Consider the following 17,291-nt stretch of genomic DNA (forward strand, 5'->3'; position numbering starts at 1 on the left):
AAGAATGACGTTCAAGTTGCCCCAATCCAGATGATGACACGTGTAGGGTTGGATGTCACCAGTTACTCCAACCTAGATGATGACACGTGTAGGGTTGGGAGCAATGGAGAAATGACGCTCAAGTTGCCTTAGCTCAGATGACGACACGTGTAGGGTTGGGCACTACCTGCTATCCCAGCCCAGATGGCGACACGTGCAGGGCTGGATGCGAGCCACGCATCCAAAAGCATAACGGCCTGGAGAGAGAAGAAACCTAGCTATAAAGGTAACCTTAACAGAATCTGCAGAGGTACGTTTTTCATTACGGCTGATACTGCTAGCGTTGTGTGCCTACAGTACGGTCCTACAGAGCATATTTCTCTCTTAGTTTTTGGGTGTTCTTGTGACTGACTTGAGCGTCGGAGCGCCACCGGCCGCAGAGGCGCCACTGTGTGTTTTTCAGGTTCTCAGAGAGGCCATCTGTGGAGTGGACTCGGAGGGCACGTGGTGTCAAGCTGGTGAGGAAGATCGTGACTCTTGCGCTAAGTCAACCGGCAGGATCACTTTCGATCGGATTCTTGAAGTTTCTGCTGTTTGTGCGATTTCCAATCGGTTGAGTCCAAGTTTTGCCGTTCGTTTGCGTTTTTGATCAGTGAGTCAGGAGGTTCGCTGGAGAAGCGGTAAGTTCTTGGCAGTTCGAGAGTTTCTAACCGATTGATCGCTGGATCGATCGTTTGCTGGTGAAGGTTTGGTTCGTTGAAGTTTGATTTGCTGACTTTTCATGAGAAAGATGAGGAGTAACCGTTCAAGTCCCGTCGTTCCAGTTGCTGCAGAAGGTGCCATGACCATGGCGCAGCTGATGGAAATCATGCGTGCGCTGTAGGCAAATGTGGAGGCATCGCGCATAGAGCAAGCGAAGATGCTTGAAGACCTGGTCGCATCTCAGGCCCGAAATGAGGAGCTCAGTAAAGTAACTGAGGAGCTGCGTCAGGCTCTTCAGGAGCAGAGAGGGCACCAAGCTGTTGAAGAGGTCGCGCCGTCGTCGTCGCCGCGCGTTTTCCCAATGCCTTTTGCTCAGGCGATCACAGACACGCCTATCCCTGCTGATCCTGCCGGCAACTCGAACGTGGAGGAATCGCTCCGTAGCACTCTCTGCCCTGTCTACGCGACTGCGTCTTCTGCAGAATCACCCCCGGAGCCTTCTCTTGCTTCTCCAAACGTGGCCTGCAAAACACACAGACGGCGCCTCTAGCGGCCGTTTGCACTCCGACGATCAAGTTAGTCCACAGAACCACCAAAGAATAGAAAACTAGTAGTGTGTGTGAAAAAACTCTTGCTCTGTTTTTCTCGTCTCCCTCACTCTCACCCTGATTCTCTCTTTCATGCCTCTCTCCCTGCTTTTTGGGCATAACAGCATTCTGTTATGCTTTTCTGGCATGTGTCAGAAGCTTGTTATGCTTTTCAGAGAAGGCGTACCTTCAGAATCAGCAATGGGAGCGTGAGAGTCTGTGTATGTCTGCGCGTCTCTGCGCTTGGTTGCACCTGTGTGTACCCTTAGTGGTACAGAGTGCTCTTTTGTCTGGACCGCACCCCTCTCAGAAGACGACACGTGGAGGCCTGCAACTCACATCTAGCCACCCACGTGTCATTTTCTGGAAGGGCTCTAGCGCTTCTCTTTGTGTGCCCAAGTCACGCCCTTGCAGAGTAACTTAGGATATTTCTCTTATCTGGGTAAATCGCATACTCTTAGGAGAACGTCGGGTGTGGCTGGTCTAGGCACACTCACCAAACGTTGCTCTCTGCGTAGGCGACTCACCCTTCACGATGCCACGCACGTAATGGGTTGAGGGAATCACCAATCACTGACTGGTTTACTAGTTCCCTCAGGCCACTCTCGTGCATGATTCCCTGAGGTGTGCTCATGCGAGATCCATGCGTAACGCTCTCGCTGGGAACCTCAGTCCCAGTTTAACTGCGTGTAACACGAGACCCCGATGACAATACACCCGATGACTGATCAGTGTTTATTCGCTTCTCGCGCTCTGCCTCCAGGCGCGAGTCTGGGAACTGGTCTGCTGGTGGCCACTTGGCTACTAACCACCGATCACCATTCTGGGTGATCTATCCCCCGACCTCTCTACCGCCTGATCTGTCGGTGGTAACTTGGTTACTGACCACCGATCACCGCTCTTGGCGATCGTCCCCCTGACCTCTCTGCCACCTGGTCCACGTGTCACCCTGCGAGTGGTCCACGTGGTTCTCTGTTGCTGACGTCACCGACTACCGATGACCGATCGGATCACAAGCCCCCCAGTCTCGAGTCGAGAACTCGTTCTCAGCGAAGAGACTAAGTGGTCGTGCCCTCAGTCCACGTGGCAAGTGGGGCCGCCTCACGTGCCACCTCACGTGCTGCGTCTTTAACATTTGGACTTCTTCTCTTAATCTCGCGACACGTGGCCCCATCAACGGCCAGCGCTGTGCGTCGCTAGCGCTTCTCTTATTCAAATTGGCGCGCCCTTTCACTGTTCCTCCATCTTCTTCATTCGACTCCCAGACTCTCTGCGAACTTCTCCTCTGCGCACCCATCTTTCTTCAAATTTTCTGCTTCCCAAACTCTTGCGATCATCCAAAGGTATGGTTTTTCTTCTCCCTGGCCCGTTTTTGGTCATCTTTACCGATTGCATTTATCATTCTGGTTATCATGCATTCATCTTCTCTATTTCCCTCTCTCGAACCCGCGCTAGGGTTTTTCATCCCCTCGCTCTGACTTCTGCTTCTTCTTCTTTCTCTTTTCACCTGGGCATCTCCTTCTCCTTTCCCCTCTCTGTTTTCACCAAAACATTCATCATTCCCTCTTCTTCCATTCATTCTGACCTTTTTCGTTTTTTCTTCATTTGCAGCTATCTCACGATGGCTCGCTTGAAACAAACTGCGCGCATCATTGCCTCTTCTTCTGGTGCACAGCCTTCCGCGAGTGCGCCAGCTCCGCCACCGCCTGTGGCTACCTCCTTCCACAACAATGCCAGGGTCTACGAATGGGCTCCCCTGGCATTGCTCGCTGAAACCTCCACTCTACTGCCCGAGGGCCATCTCAAGTCCCTGCTAAGTCGCAATCCTGATGAGCCTTCCTGCTCCGTCGACAGGGAGAATGACTTCAACATTCAAATCCGCATTCCTCCTCGAGGAATGCCTATCTGCGCGGATGACAGGGCCACCAATGGGGTGCCCTTCGTCTTCATCTACTCCGCCATTTTCAAGAGACTAAAGTTGCGCCTCCCTTTCACATTCTTCGAAAAAGAGCTGATGATGGAGTTAAACGTCGCGCCCTGCCAACTCCATCCAAATGCCTGGGCCTTCATCCGGGCGTTTCAAATCCTCTGCAGCTATTTCGGGCACAATGCCTCCGTGGACGTGTTCCTCTACTTCTTCGAAGCGAAGAACCCTGGGGACAGGTCCTGGGTCAGCCTGAACGGGGTTGCTGGACGGGTGCTACTGGGCCTGTACCAGTAATCCTTCAAAGATTGGAAGGGCAGATTCTACATGATATCTGCTACCCCTCAAAGTCCAAATCTGCTCGAGGGGTACCCCCTCTACTGGGTTCCTGGAGTTGAATTAAAGAAATCCAGGGGCCTCGAAGCTATGGCTCCCTATGAGCGCTTGCTGTGCGGGCTGCTCCTGGGGGCCAAGTACAATTCTGCTCGTCTCATCAAAGACGAGTTCGATGTGGTGGCCTTAAAAAAGTATATAGGTAGCTCTTTATTCTCCTCTTAGGATACCTGCACCTTTTCATGCATGCTTTTATGTGTTTTTTTAACTTACTTGCATACCTTGGTCAACTAACCCCTCCTTTTCTCGTCTATGCAGACTCAATGACGGGGAAAGACAGGAAGCTGGCCTTGTTGGAGCTTGCCAAACGTAGGGGAGCCAAGGGCACTGGCTCCTCTTCTTCTACAACTGAGCCCATTGCAGCCCCTCCACTCTCGGTCGCGCCAGCTGAAGGCCCCGAGCAAGGGAAGAAAAGGAAAAGGCTGGTGAAGGCTTCCACTTCAACTGCTGCTGCTGCTGCTGCTGCTTCAACTGAAGAGGAGAGCTCAGGCTCTCCTCTTGTGCATCGCCAGAGGAAGAGAGCAGCAGTTGAGGGGGCCTCATCTCTCCAGCCTGGAGAGATTGAGGTGGTGGAAGTAGAGGAAGGGTCTTCCCCTCCTCCCTGCGCTCAAACTGCCTCAGAGCCCATCAACCTTCCTTCTCCAGGCCAGCAGCTGCCTCCAACTACCAAACTGCCATCTTCCCCCCCAGCAGGCCAATCACCTGGTCCATCCGCTCATCCTGCTGGGGGTGCTTCTGCCCAAACTGGGGGTGCACCACCACCACTGCTGCCAATCCCTACCGCCACTGCTGAATGTGGTGGGTCTAGCTCGCGCCCAAGCGCTTCTAGGGCCACCCACGAGAATTTCAGCAGGGTCATCACCCTAGTTCGACAGCTCATATGTAACCGGGAGCTCGTCGAGTGGAATGGTGATGAGGTTGACATGCACCTGGCAAGGCAGGTGGTGCTCTCTCTGGAATTCTCCACCCAGCATCGCAAACAAATAGCCCTAGAGAAGAGGGTGAAAGAGCTTGAGCACGACAAGGAGTCACTGCGAAGTGACTTCGAAGCTGCTCAAGGGTCCGTTGAACTGATGCGAGGCATGGTGGAGAAGGCTAGGAGGGAATACCTAGCGCAGGTCCAAGAGACCATCAAGACGGAGATCTTGATGGGGCAGATGGTGAGCTTTTTGGACTGCGAGGTGGTGGAGCTTAGGGCCGAGACTTCTTCCCTGCGCCAACAGAACACTCAGCTATTGGGGGAGCTCGAGTCCACCAAAGAAGCAGCTGCTGCTGGGGAGAAGAGATTTGAGGAGGTGGTGGGAAAACTGTCTGAAGTTGCCTCCTCCCTTGCTGCCGTCACCACTGAGAGAGATGCTGCGGAGGCTTCAAAGCAAGAACTGGAGGTGGAGAAGGCTGATTTGATGAACGTGGGTGCTGATGCCCTTACAGATGGATTCGAGCTAGCACTCGAGCAAATCAGATGCGTTCTCCCAGACCTGGACCTCTCGCAGTTCAGCATCTACCATGAAGTGGTGGATGGAAAGCTCATCCCTCCTGCCCCTTAAACCTTTCTCTTCTCTGTAAATTTAACTTCTGCACAATTTTTCTTTGTACTTTAAAATTGTATAAGACTTGGCTATGAATGTAATATCTCAATGCTTCTTTTCTTGCATCAGTTTCTTCCCTTGTATTTTCTTTGAACTTCACTTATCTTTATGTGCGCGACTAACTGTTAGCTAGCTTAGGTTCAGCGCGATCTTGGGCTTTACCTTTCCTTTCGCACACGACTAAGTGTTAACCAGCTTAGGCTTAGCGCGATCTTGAGCTTCGTCTTTCACTTTGCGCACGACTAAGTGTTAACCAGCTTAGGCTTAGCGCGATCTTGAGCTTCGTCTTTCACTTTGCGCACGACTAAGTGTTAACCAGCTTAGGCTTAGCGCAATCTGCTTCTCTTATTCTTTCGCTTCTACTTATCACGACTGGCTATTCCCTCAGCTTGGTGTTTAACAGTCCTCGTGCGCTGCTTTGCACCACTAGCCAATTACTGACGACTCATCAGTGATCGTTCTTTAGTCTTTACTTAGCTTTCTCTGTCGCTCTAGCGCTAAGTGCATGGAGGACTTTGACATCGATCGCTCAAGGTGATGCCTCATCTTGGGGAAAGAAAAGTGTTTCTCGCTAACCCCTCTTACTTTCCCCAAGGTCATCACCCTTTGGCGGGTTGAGTCGCTCATTCCCTGCCTCGCTCCTGGGGTGAGAAGGGTTTCGGACTAAGAGTCTTACTGGGCCAATATTGGTGTATGCCAAGTGGGTAAGGACGTTTTGTCAAAACCTTTCCTTTCCCTCCCTTGGTCTTACTAGCACCCCTGGCTTTTCAAACCTTTAACTGCTTGCGCTCACACCTGGGGTGAGGAAGACTTAGATCGGTGCCAGTACTTGCGCTTAGGGCAAGTAGGGCCCAACCAATCACCTGCACTTGCACCTGGGGCAAGGAGGATTTTAACTTTAATACTTGAGCACACTTGATATGCTGGAAATTTTTCTTTAATTGGGTGGCCTCGTTAAAAACCCTCCTTAGGGAAAAGAGTGCCCCTTGTCTGTTCAACTGTTTCCACCACATACAAAGCATGTATCTTTTAGCGCGAGAACGCAACTACTTTACAACTTAACTGAAGTAAAATTTTAAATGGGTGGCGTTCCACGTTCTGGGGATTGCTCCTCCCTCCAGAGTTTCTAGCCGATAAGCTCCGTTTTCCAACGTCTCAACCACTCTGTACGGGCCTGTCCACTTTGGGGATAACTTGTTCTGCATGTCATTCTGATGCGCCTTTCTCATCACCAGATCACCTTCCTGGAAGCGCCTGGGCCTCACTTTAGAGTTGTGCCTCCGCTCTACTCTTCTCTTCATAGCTTCAGCACTGACTCTGGCCTCTTCTCGCACTTCGTCTAGCAGATCCAGATTCACCTTACGCTCTTCATTGGACTCTTCAGCAACGAAGTTCAAGAATCTGGGGGAGCTCTCCTATATCTCCACAGGAATCATGGCGTCTGTCCCATAGACAAGGCTGAAGGGTGTCTCATGGGTGCTGGACTGTGGGGTGGTGTGATAAGACCATACAATTCTGGGGACCTCCTCTGCCCAGCCTCCTTTGGCCTTGTCTAGTCTTCGCTTCAGCCCCCTGAGCAGCATTCGGTTTGCTGACTCCACCTGCCCATTGGTTTGTGGGTGCTCCACTGATGCGAAGACCTGTTGTATCTTTAACTCTTCACACATCTTCCTCAGCTGATGACTTGTGAACTGGGTGCCATGGTCGGAAACCAGCCTCTTGGGTATTCCGAAGCGGCAGACAATGTTCTTCCAGACAAAGTGTTCAACTTTCTGTGCGGTGATGTGTGCGACTGGCTCTGCCTCCACCCACTTGGTGAAATACTCGATGGCCACGTGAGGAACTTCATCTGCCTTGTCGCCAGGGGAAAGTGTCCTAAGATGTCAATCCCCCATGTATGGAATGGCCACGGGCTATGGATGGACCTCAACTCCTCAGGGGGTGCCTTGTGCCAGTCTGCATGCAGTTGACACTGTTTGCATCGCTGAGCAAACCTTATGCAATCTTCCTTCAGCTTTGGCCAGTAGTACCCCGCGCGGAGTACGCTACTTGCCAAAGCGCGACCACCTACGTGGCTTCCGCACAACCCCTCGTGCAGCTCAGACATGAGCCTGGTGCATTGCTCGCCGTGTACACAGATCTGCACAGGGTGAGAAAATCCAAATCTAAATAGGCTTCCATCTATAAGAGTAAACTTACTTGAACCCCTCTTTATTCTTTTTGCCTCTGCCAGATCGAGCGGGAGTACACCATCTTCTAAGTATAGCTGGTATGGCGTCATCCAGGTGTCGGGTTCCTTCTCCGCATGGACCTCCATCGACTCATCGGTCTTTGAGGGTCGCGACCTCACCCTCGGTGCTCTTAGCGTTTCTTGGGTCAACGACCGATGACCGATCGTTAGACGCTCCATTGACTTGTATACATGAAGCACCTGGTTGTCTGATACGAACGCGCGCGACACCTTCAGGGTCTCCTGAATGACGGTCCTCTGCTTCCCCCCCTTGCCTGAGCTGGCCAGCTTGGCAAGCAGGTCTGCTCGGGCATTTTGCTCTCTTGGCACGTGCACTAACTCAAACTCGGCGAAGGACGTCTTCAGGAGCTGCACATACTCCAGGTAGGCTGCCATCTGGGGATCCTTTTCTTGGAACTCCCCCGTAAGCTGCCTGGTGACCAGTAACGAATCGCTCTTGGCCAGCAGATTTCTTGCTCCCATTTCTCTTGCTAGCAACATTCCTGCGATCAGGGCCTCATACTCCGCCTGATTGTTGCTAGCTTTGAAGGCAAAAAGGAGGGACTGCTCGATCAGTACCCCATTTGGTCCTTCCAGGATGACTCCAGCGCCGCTTCCCTGCTGATTAGAGGAGCCATCCACCGATAACACCCATCGGAAATCTAGCCCTTCTGCAGGTGTCGCGATTGATGATAGCTCGACTACAAAGTCCGCGAACACCTGCCCCTTGATCGGTCCTCGGGGCTCGTACTGAATATCAAATTCTGACAATTCTACTGCCCATTTGACCATCCTGCCTGCTACATCAGGTTTCTTCAATACGTTCTGGATAGGCAGATCAGTCATTACCACCACTGTGAAGCTGTGGAAGTAATGCCTGAGTCTTCTGGCTGAAAACACCACCGCCAGAGCAGCCTTCTCGAGGGCTTGGTACCTCGTTTCAGGGCCTTGCAGCACTTTACTCACGAAGTAAACAGGCCTCTGGGCCTGGCTCTGCTCTTGCACCAGGACCGAGCTGACTGCTCTCTCCGTCACAGCAAAATATAGACGAAGAGGGATGCCTACCTGGGGTTTTCGCAAGACTGGTGGGCTCGCCAGGTACCCCTTTAACTTGATGAAGGCCTCCTCGCACTCCTGTGTCCAGAGAAATCTGCTGTTGCGTTTGAGACACTGGAAGTATGGGTGGCCTTTCTCCCCTCCAGCGGACATAAACCGGGACAGAGCTGCCAAGCGACCGGTGAGCTGCTGCACCTCCTTCATCGTCGTTGGGCTCCTCATTGCCACGATCCCTGCACACTTCTCCGGGTTAGCTTCGATTCCCCGCTCTGTCAAGAGGAAACCCAAGAACTTCCCAGCCTCCACACCGAAAATGCATTTCTCAGGGTTGAGCTTCAGCCTGTACTTGGCAATGGTGGTGAATAGCTCTTCCAGATCAGCTGCATGATGCTTCTTCTCTACGGACGTAACCACCATATCATCTACATAGGCGTGTACGTTCCTTCCCAGCATGGGCGAGAGCACCCTGTCCATGAGCCGCTGGTAGGTAGCCCCTGCATTCTTTAACCCGAATGGCATGACCTTGTAGCAATAGCACGACCGTTCGGTCATAAACGCAGTCTTGCATTCATCCATTGGGTGCATCCTGATCTGGTTATACCCCGAGAAGGCGTCCAAGAAGCTGAGTAACTTTCCCCCCGAGGCGCTATCAACTAGAGCATCTATGCTGGGTAAGGGGTAAGAATCCTTGGGGCACACCTTGTTGAGGTCAGTGAAGTCCACGCACATTCTCCACTTGCCGCTTGCCTTTTGAACCAGTACCACATTCGCTAGCCACTCGGGGTACTGGATTTCTCTGATGTGCCCTGCGGCAAGGAGCTTCTGCGCTTCGTCGTGGATCACCTTCCTCTTTTCCTCGTTGAATTTCCTTCGCCTCTGTCGCACAGGTCGAACCATGGGGTCCATCGACAGACGATGGCAGAGGAAATCGGGGTCGATTCCTGGCATGTCGGATGCTGACCATGCAAAGGCATTCATGTGCTTCTCAATCACACCCATGATCAGCCTTCGCTCTTCTTCAGCGAGGGATCCCCCTATCTTGAACTTTCTTCCCCCGACATCCACTTCGACCCATCCTTCAGCTGGATGGGGCCTTCTCTCGCTGGCGATGACCGCCCTCGCGATCCCTGACTCGCGAGGAGTGATCGCGCCTTCCTCTTCTTCTTCAACTTGGGCTACTTGGGAGCCCCCCACCGCAGCATCCTCCATCCTCCGAGCGCCCTGTGTCTCCCTGACCACCGATCGCTCTTCGCGCACGCCTGGTGGTGGTTTTGTGGTGACGTGGCACACACTTCTCTTTTGCTTCAAGCTGTTCTCATAACAGCGTCTTGCCTCAGCCTGATCCGACTTGATGGTTATCACGGTCCCCTCCATCGACGGCAGCTTCAACTTCATATGCCTTGTCGACGGTATCGCGCCCAGTCTATTGAGTGTTGGCCTTCCCAACAAGACATTGTATGCAGAAGGGGCGCTCACCACCAGGTACTTTATCTTTTCAGTGCGGGCTGTCGTTCCGTCAGTGAACGTTGTCCTCAGCTCGATGTATCCCCGCACCTCTACCTGATCTCCTGCAAAACCGTAGAGACAACCAGTATACGGTCTTAACTGATCAGGGGACAACTGTAGCTTGTTGAATGTTGGCCAGAACATGACATCCGCCGAGCTTCCTTGATCTACGAGTACTCTGTGCACTCGTCTTCCCGCTGTGATGAGAGAAATGACCACAGGGTCGTTGTCATGCGGGACAACGTCTCGTAGGTCAGCTTTCCTGAAGATAATGTCCACTTCAGGGTAATGACTCTCATTCACTGCGTCTACCGCCATCACCGATCGAGCGTATCTCCTTCTTTGTGAAGCTGTGCATCCCCCACCAGATAAGCCTCCCGCGATCGTCTGCACTTCCCCATGCACAGGGACTTCATGCTGTTGTTCTTCAATCTGGGATCCTGACGCGCGATCACCCTGCGGCTCACGTAGGTAATCTGCTAGGAAACCAGACTTCACCAACTCTGCCAGTTGGTGTCCCAGCGCCAAACAGGAATGAAGTGTATGGCCAAAGGCCTGATGAAACTCACACCATTCATTCTTCTTCCTTCCAAGTACCTTATCTATCTTCTCTGGTACTCGTAGTCTTGCTGCTACAGCAGGAAGGGCGATGAGATCCGCCAATTGCACCATGAAGTCGTATCTCGGGGGTGCGTTATTCTCCCTTGCACGCCCCCTGCTCTGGTCTTTGCCTGGTGCATAGGGACGAGGTTTTTCCCGCACCTTCTTCCCCTCCTTGGCCTCATGCACCCTTGCTTGCTGTGGCTTTCCTTGCCCTCCACGCGGTCTGGGTGGTGCAGCACTTCCCCTCTTCTCAGAAACCTCTATTTCTGCCACTATGTGCGCCACCGCACGTCGTCGAATCTCTGCAAAGGTGCTGGGATGGCTCCTTATGAGAGACTCGCTGAAAGGGCCAGGCAGCACTCCCTTCTTAAACGCGTGCACCAGCATATCTTCATCTTTGCTGGGCAGTCTAACCACTTGTGCCCCAAAGCGGTTGAGGTAGTCCTTCAGCGACTCCCCCTGGTATTGGCGCACGTCGAACAGATCGTAGGACACCACTGCAGGTGCCTTGTTGACGATGTATTGTTCAGTGAAGAGCTTCGAGAACTGAGAGAAAGACGTGATATGTCCTTCTGGCAGGCTCACGAACCACTCCATGGCGATTCCGCTGAGCGTACTCATAAACATTTTGCAGTAGACAGCGTCTGAACCCCCAGACAACATCATCTGGGTGTGGAACGCCGTCAGATGCGCCTCCGGGTCTTCTACCCCCTTGAACGATGCTTTCACCCCCACCAGGTTGGGAGGCACCATGGTTCCCATGATCTCAGGGGAGAATGGCATGGGGAACGCTCTTGGAGGTGAGGGCTGCCTAGACACCCTTTCGTCAACCATGTGTTCCCTCTGCGCCTGCAGCGTCCTTCTCAACTCCTCGTTGACGCGATTCAGCTCGTCGTTCCTGCTTTGCGACGCAGCTAGCTCCGTCTGCATCCTCTCTTGTTCAACCTTTGACGCTGCGGCGTTATCCTGCAGCGTGCGCACCATTTCCAGGACCTGTGCCATTGTCACAGCTCCTTCGTCAGCGGATGGCGCAGGTGATGGTTGTCTGTTTCTAGGCATCTTTCTCTATCAACGAAACTGATAAGACTATGGTAAGTCTTTAAAAGTGTGGTATATATGGGACAACGATTCACTCGGGCCCCACGGTGGGCGCGAAATGATCCTGCCGGCAACTCGAACGTGGAGGAATCGCTCCGTAGCACTCTCTGCCCTGTCTACGCGACTGCGTCTTCTGCAGAATCACCCCCGGAGCCTTCTCTTGCTTCTCCAAACGTGGCCTGCAAAACACACAGACGGCGCCTCTAGCGGCCGTTTGCACTCCGACGATCAAGTTAGTCCACAGAACCACCAAAGAATAGAAAACTAGTAGTGTGTGTGAAAAAACTCTTGCTCTGTTTTTCTCGTCTCCCTCACTCTCACCCTGATTCTCTCTTTCATGCCTCTCTCCCTGCTTTTTGGGCATAACAGCATTCTGTTATGCTTTTCTGGCATGTGTCAGAAGCTTGTTATGCTTTTCAAAGAAGGCGTACCTTCAGAATCAGCAATGGGAGCGTGAGAGTCTGTGTATGTCTGCGCGTCTCTGCGCTTGGCTGCGCCTGTCTGTACCCTTAGTGGTACGGAGTGCTCTTTTGTCTGGACCGCACCCATCTCAGAAGACGACACGTGGAGGCCTGCAACTCACATCTAGCCACCCACGTGTCATTTTCTGGAAGGGCTCTAGCGCTTCTCTTTGTGTGCCCAAGTCACGCCCTTGCAGAGTAACTTAGGATATTTCTCTTATCTGGGTAAATCGCATACTCTTAGGAGAACGTCGGGTGTGGCTGGTCTAGGCACACTCACCAAACGTTGCTCTCTGCGTAGGCGACTCACCCTTCACGATGCCACGCACGTAATGGGTTGAGGGAATCACCAATCACTGACTGGTTTACTAGTTCCCTCAGGCCACTCTCGTGCATGATTCCCTGAGGTGTGCTCATGCGAGATCCATGCGTAACGCTCTCGCTGGGAACCTCAGTCCCAGTTTAACTGCGTGTAACACGAGACCCCGATGACAATACACCCGATGACTGATCAGTGTTTATTCGCTTCTCGCGCTCTGCCTCCAGGCGCGAGTCTGGGAACTGGTCTGCTGGTGGCCACTTGGCTACTAACCACCGATCACCATTCTGGGTGATCTATCCCCCGACCTCTCTGCCGCCTGATCTGTCGGTGGTAACTTGGTTACTGACCACCGATCACCGCTCTTGGCGATCGTCCCCCTGACCTCTCTGCCACCTGGTCCACGTGTCACCCTGCGAGTGGTCCACGTGGTTCTCTGTTGCTGACGTCACTGACTACCGATGACCGATCAGATCACATGCGAGCGTGGTACCTGTGAAAGCTTCTTTCACCGGCGTGGAGGATCCTGAGGCACATCTGACCACGTTCCACACGCAGATGATGCTGTCAGGGGGCTCGGATGCTGTATATTGCAAGATGTTTGCGAGCACGATCTAGGGAACAGCGCTGGAATGGTTTTTGAGCTTGCCTACAGGTCACATAACCAATTTCCAGCAGTTTTCGAAGCTTTTCGTCGAGCAGTACATTGTGAACAAGGCGCCACCTAGGGTGTCTTATGACCTGTTCGACATAAGGCAATACCAGGGAGAGTCCCTCAGGGACTATTTGAATCGTTTTTTAGCACAGATGGTCCGCTCGCCTGCTAAAGACGAGGAGATGCTGGTATACGCCTTCAAAAAGGGGGTGCTGCCGGGACCTTTCTGTGAGGCGCTGATTAAGGCGCACCCCGCCACGTTTGCTGAAGTTAGGCGACTCGCGGTGGCCCACATCGCCGACGAGAGTGAGGTCGCCGAGAAAAGAGGGAGCGTGGCTCCTGCTAGGCCACGAGCCCAGACCAGAATCCATCCGCAGAGGGTGCTGGAGACGGTGGCGGCCAAGAGGGATCAAAGGACTCGCCATCCTTACGATCCAAAGAAAAACAAGGGAAGGGGCCCATGGCGCCCCAGGGAGTACAATCGCCCACCAAAGCACAAGTTTGTCATGGGGTTGGCGGATCTGATCGCCATTCCCAACATAGCAGTCAGGCTTAAGGCGCCTGAGAAAGTGAGCGACAAGGTGTTAGGACCAAAACCAAACGCCTGGTGTGAGTTCCACCAGAGTTTTGGTCATACTGTTGATTCGTGTTTGGCCCTGGGATACCAGCTCGACGATCTGGTTAAGAGCGGTTTCTTGAATGATTACCTGCTGGACAGGAGGACGGGGGGTGCGTCGAGCTCCCAGCCGGCGATTGGTGAGGCTCAGCAGCATGAGATGCCCACCCATGGCGAGATCCACACCATCGCTGGAGGTTTCTCGGGTAGTGGATGCACTACGTCACAGCGGAAAAGATATGCAAGGTCTGTGATGACAGTGGATATATTCGAGGATCACTCGCCAGATGTGGACATCACGTTCACAAAGGAGGATCTTAGGGACGTTGTGCCTCACGACAACGATCCCATAGTCATCTCGCTGATCACGGCGGGAAGGAAAGTCCACCGGGTACTGGTGGACCAAGGAAGCTCGGCGGATGTAATGTTCTGGCCGACTTTCACGCAGTTGCAACTACCCCTTGACCAGCTAAGACCCTATGGAGGATGCTTGTATGGGTTCGCTGGCGATCAGGTGGAGGTCAGGGGGTACATCGCGCTAAGAACAACGTTCACAGATGAGGTGGGCTCGAGGACGGAGAAAATCAAGTACCTCGTTGTGAATGCCCCCTCAGCATATAACATTCTGTTGGGAAGACCAACACTCAACAGAATAGGAGCTGTGCCTTCGACCAGGCACATGAAGGTGAAGTTGCCGTCTATGGAGGGGGTGGTGATCACCATCAAATCTGACCAGAAGGAAGCAAAGAAGTGCTATGAGAATAGCCTGAAGAATAAGAGGTCAGTAAGTTACATCACGACCACGTCGCCTCCCGGTGTGAAGCCCAGGTCGACGGCGATGGAGGCCACCGCCGACGGCGATGTCATCATGATAGACGCTGAAGCAAAGGGAGAGAACGCCGATCGGGAAGAGGAAGCGAGAAACCGCCCAGAGGAAGCGAGGGAATAGGGAATCGCCAGGGCGGTGATCGCCAGGGAAACCAGACCCAAACCCGTCGAGGAGTGGCTCGAAAGGGAGATCGGGGGAAGGGTCTTCAAGCTGGGAAGATTTTTGGAGGCTGAGCTCCAAGACCAGATCGCCAAGGTGATAGAGCGGCATCTGGATGCTTTTGCATGGTCTGCTTCAGACATGCCGGGAATTGACCCCGATTTCTTGTGTCACCATTTGGCAATGGACACACAAGTCAGACCAGTGCGGCAGAGAAGAAGGAAGTTCAACGAGGAGAGGAGGCAGGCGATTAGGGATGAAACACAGAAGCTCTTTGCCGCAGGCCACATCAGGGAGGTCCAGTACCCTGAGTGGTTGGCTAATGTCGTGCTGGTAAAGAAGAGTAACGGGAGGTGGCGCATGTGCGTCGACTTCACAAATTTTAACAAGGCCTGTCCAAAGGAGTCGTATCCTTTGCCAAGCATAGACGCCCTGGTCGACAGTGCTGCAGGGTGTAAGTTGCTGAGTTTCCTAGACGCCTTCTCGGGGTACAACCAGATAAAGATGTATCCTATGGATGAAGAGAAGACCGCCTTCATGACCGAGAGATCGTGCTACTGCTACAAGGTGATGCCCTTTGGGCTGAAGAACGCGGGGGCCACGTACCAAAGATTGATGGATAAGGTACTTGCACCGATGCTGGGAAGGAATGTGCAAGCGTACGTAGATGACATGGTCGTGACCTCGTTAGGGAAGGGCAAGCACGTCTCAGATCTGGAGGAGTTGTTCACCATGATCGCCAAGTTTAGATTGAAGCTGAACCCCGAGAAGTGCATTTTCAGCGTGGAGGCAGGGAAGTTCTTGGGATTCCTCTTAACTGAAAGAGGAATAGAGGCAAATCCTGACAAGTGTGCTGCCATATTGGCGATGAGGAGCCCGGCTACCGTGAAGGAGGTGCAGCAACTTACAGGTCGGATGGCCGCCCTGTCTCGTTTCGTGTCAGCTAGTGGAGAGAAGGGCCATCCGTATTTCCAATGTTTGAGGCAGAACAACAAGTTTGTCTGGTCGAAGGAGTGTGAAGAAGCCTTCGTGAAGCTTAAAGAGTACTTGGCGAGCCCGCCGGTTTTGTGCAAACCCCTAGTAGGAACCCCTCTCAGGTTGTATTTTTGTGTGACTGAGAGGGCGGTGAGTGCGGTGCTCGCCCAAGATCAGGACCAGGCTCAGAAGCCTATTTATTTCGTCAGCAAGGTGTTGCAAGGCCCGGAGGTGAGGTATCAGGCCTTGGAGAAAGCTGCACTGGCTGTGGTATTTTCGGCGAGGAGGTTGCGCCACTATTTTCACAGTTTTACAGTGCTGGTGATGACCGACTTGCCCATCCAGAAAGTCCTGAAGAAGCCTGATATAGCTGGGAGAATGGTGAAGTGGGCGGTAGAGCTATCGGAGTTCGACATCAAATATGAGCCCCGAGGTCCGATCAAGGGGCAGATTTTCGCTGATTTTGTGGTCGAGCTCTCGTCAGAAGCAGCACGAGTCGAAGGGGATGATTTTCGTAGGGTGCTCTCGGTGGACGGATCGTCAAACCAGCAGGGTAGCGGTGCTGGAGTCATTCTAGAAGGGCCCAACGGCGTGCTGATAGAACAGTCCCTGAGGTTTGCCTTCAAAGCCAGCAACAATCAAGCAGAGTATGAAGCGTTGATCGCCGGAATCTTGCTGGCCAAGGAGATGGGGGCTAGGGTGCTGATGGCTAAGAGTGACTCGTTATTAGTCACGGGACAAGTAACAGGCGAGTTCCAGGCCAAGGATCCACAAATGGAGGCTTACTTGGAGTATGTGCAGGAGTTGAAGAGTTCCTTTGTCTCATTTGAAGTGGTGCATGTGCCCAGAGAGCAGAATGCCCGAGCATACTTGCTAGCTAAGCTCGCCAGTTCGGGCAAGGGGGGTAGGCAGAGGACAGTGATCCAAGAAACTCTGAAGACGCCTAGAGCATTTGTGGCAGACCACCTGGTTCTTCAGATAATCAAGTCGACGGAGAAAGCGGCGAGGAGTCACAGATCCTTGACTCAGGAGACCTTGAGATCGCCGAGAATAAGAGCATGTCGGGGGGAGAGGGTGAACATGACACAGGTCTGCGCTACGCACGAGCCAGACACATGGATAATACAGTACCAACGCTGCCTGGCAGACGGCCTTCTCCCGCTGGATCCGACGGAGGCTAGGAAGATAAAGAAGAACTCTAGCAAGTTCACCATGATCGATGGCGAGCTGTATAGGTTTGGGTTTACACACCCACTCCTAGAATGTGTGCACGGAGAAAAATGCACTAGAATCATGGCCGATCTCCATGAAAGGATATATGGAAGTCACGTCGGGGTCGAGCTCTGGCTGCAAGAACTCTCCGTGCAGGTTATTACTGGCCAACGATGAGGGAGGACTGCAGGAAGTATGCACAGTGCTGCAAGGTCAACAGCACGCCGATTGGCACAAAGCGTCTCCAGAAGAGTTAACGTCAATTTACAGCCCATGGCCGTTTCATACTTGGGGAATTGACATTCTGGGACCTTTTCCATTGGCGGTCAGGCAGATGAAGTACTTGGTGGTGGCAATTGAATACTTCACCAAGTGGATCGAAGCGGAGCCAGTAGCCC

Source organism: Phaseolus vulgaris, chromosome 8, assembly GCF_051622355.1.
Source record: "Phaseolus vulgaris cultivar YP4 chromosome 8, ASM5162235v1, whole genome shotgun sequence".
NCBI lineage: Eukaryota > Viridiplantae > Streptophyta > Magnoliopsida > Fabales > Fabaceae > Phaseolus > Phaseolus vulgaris.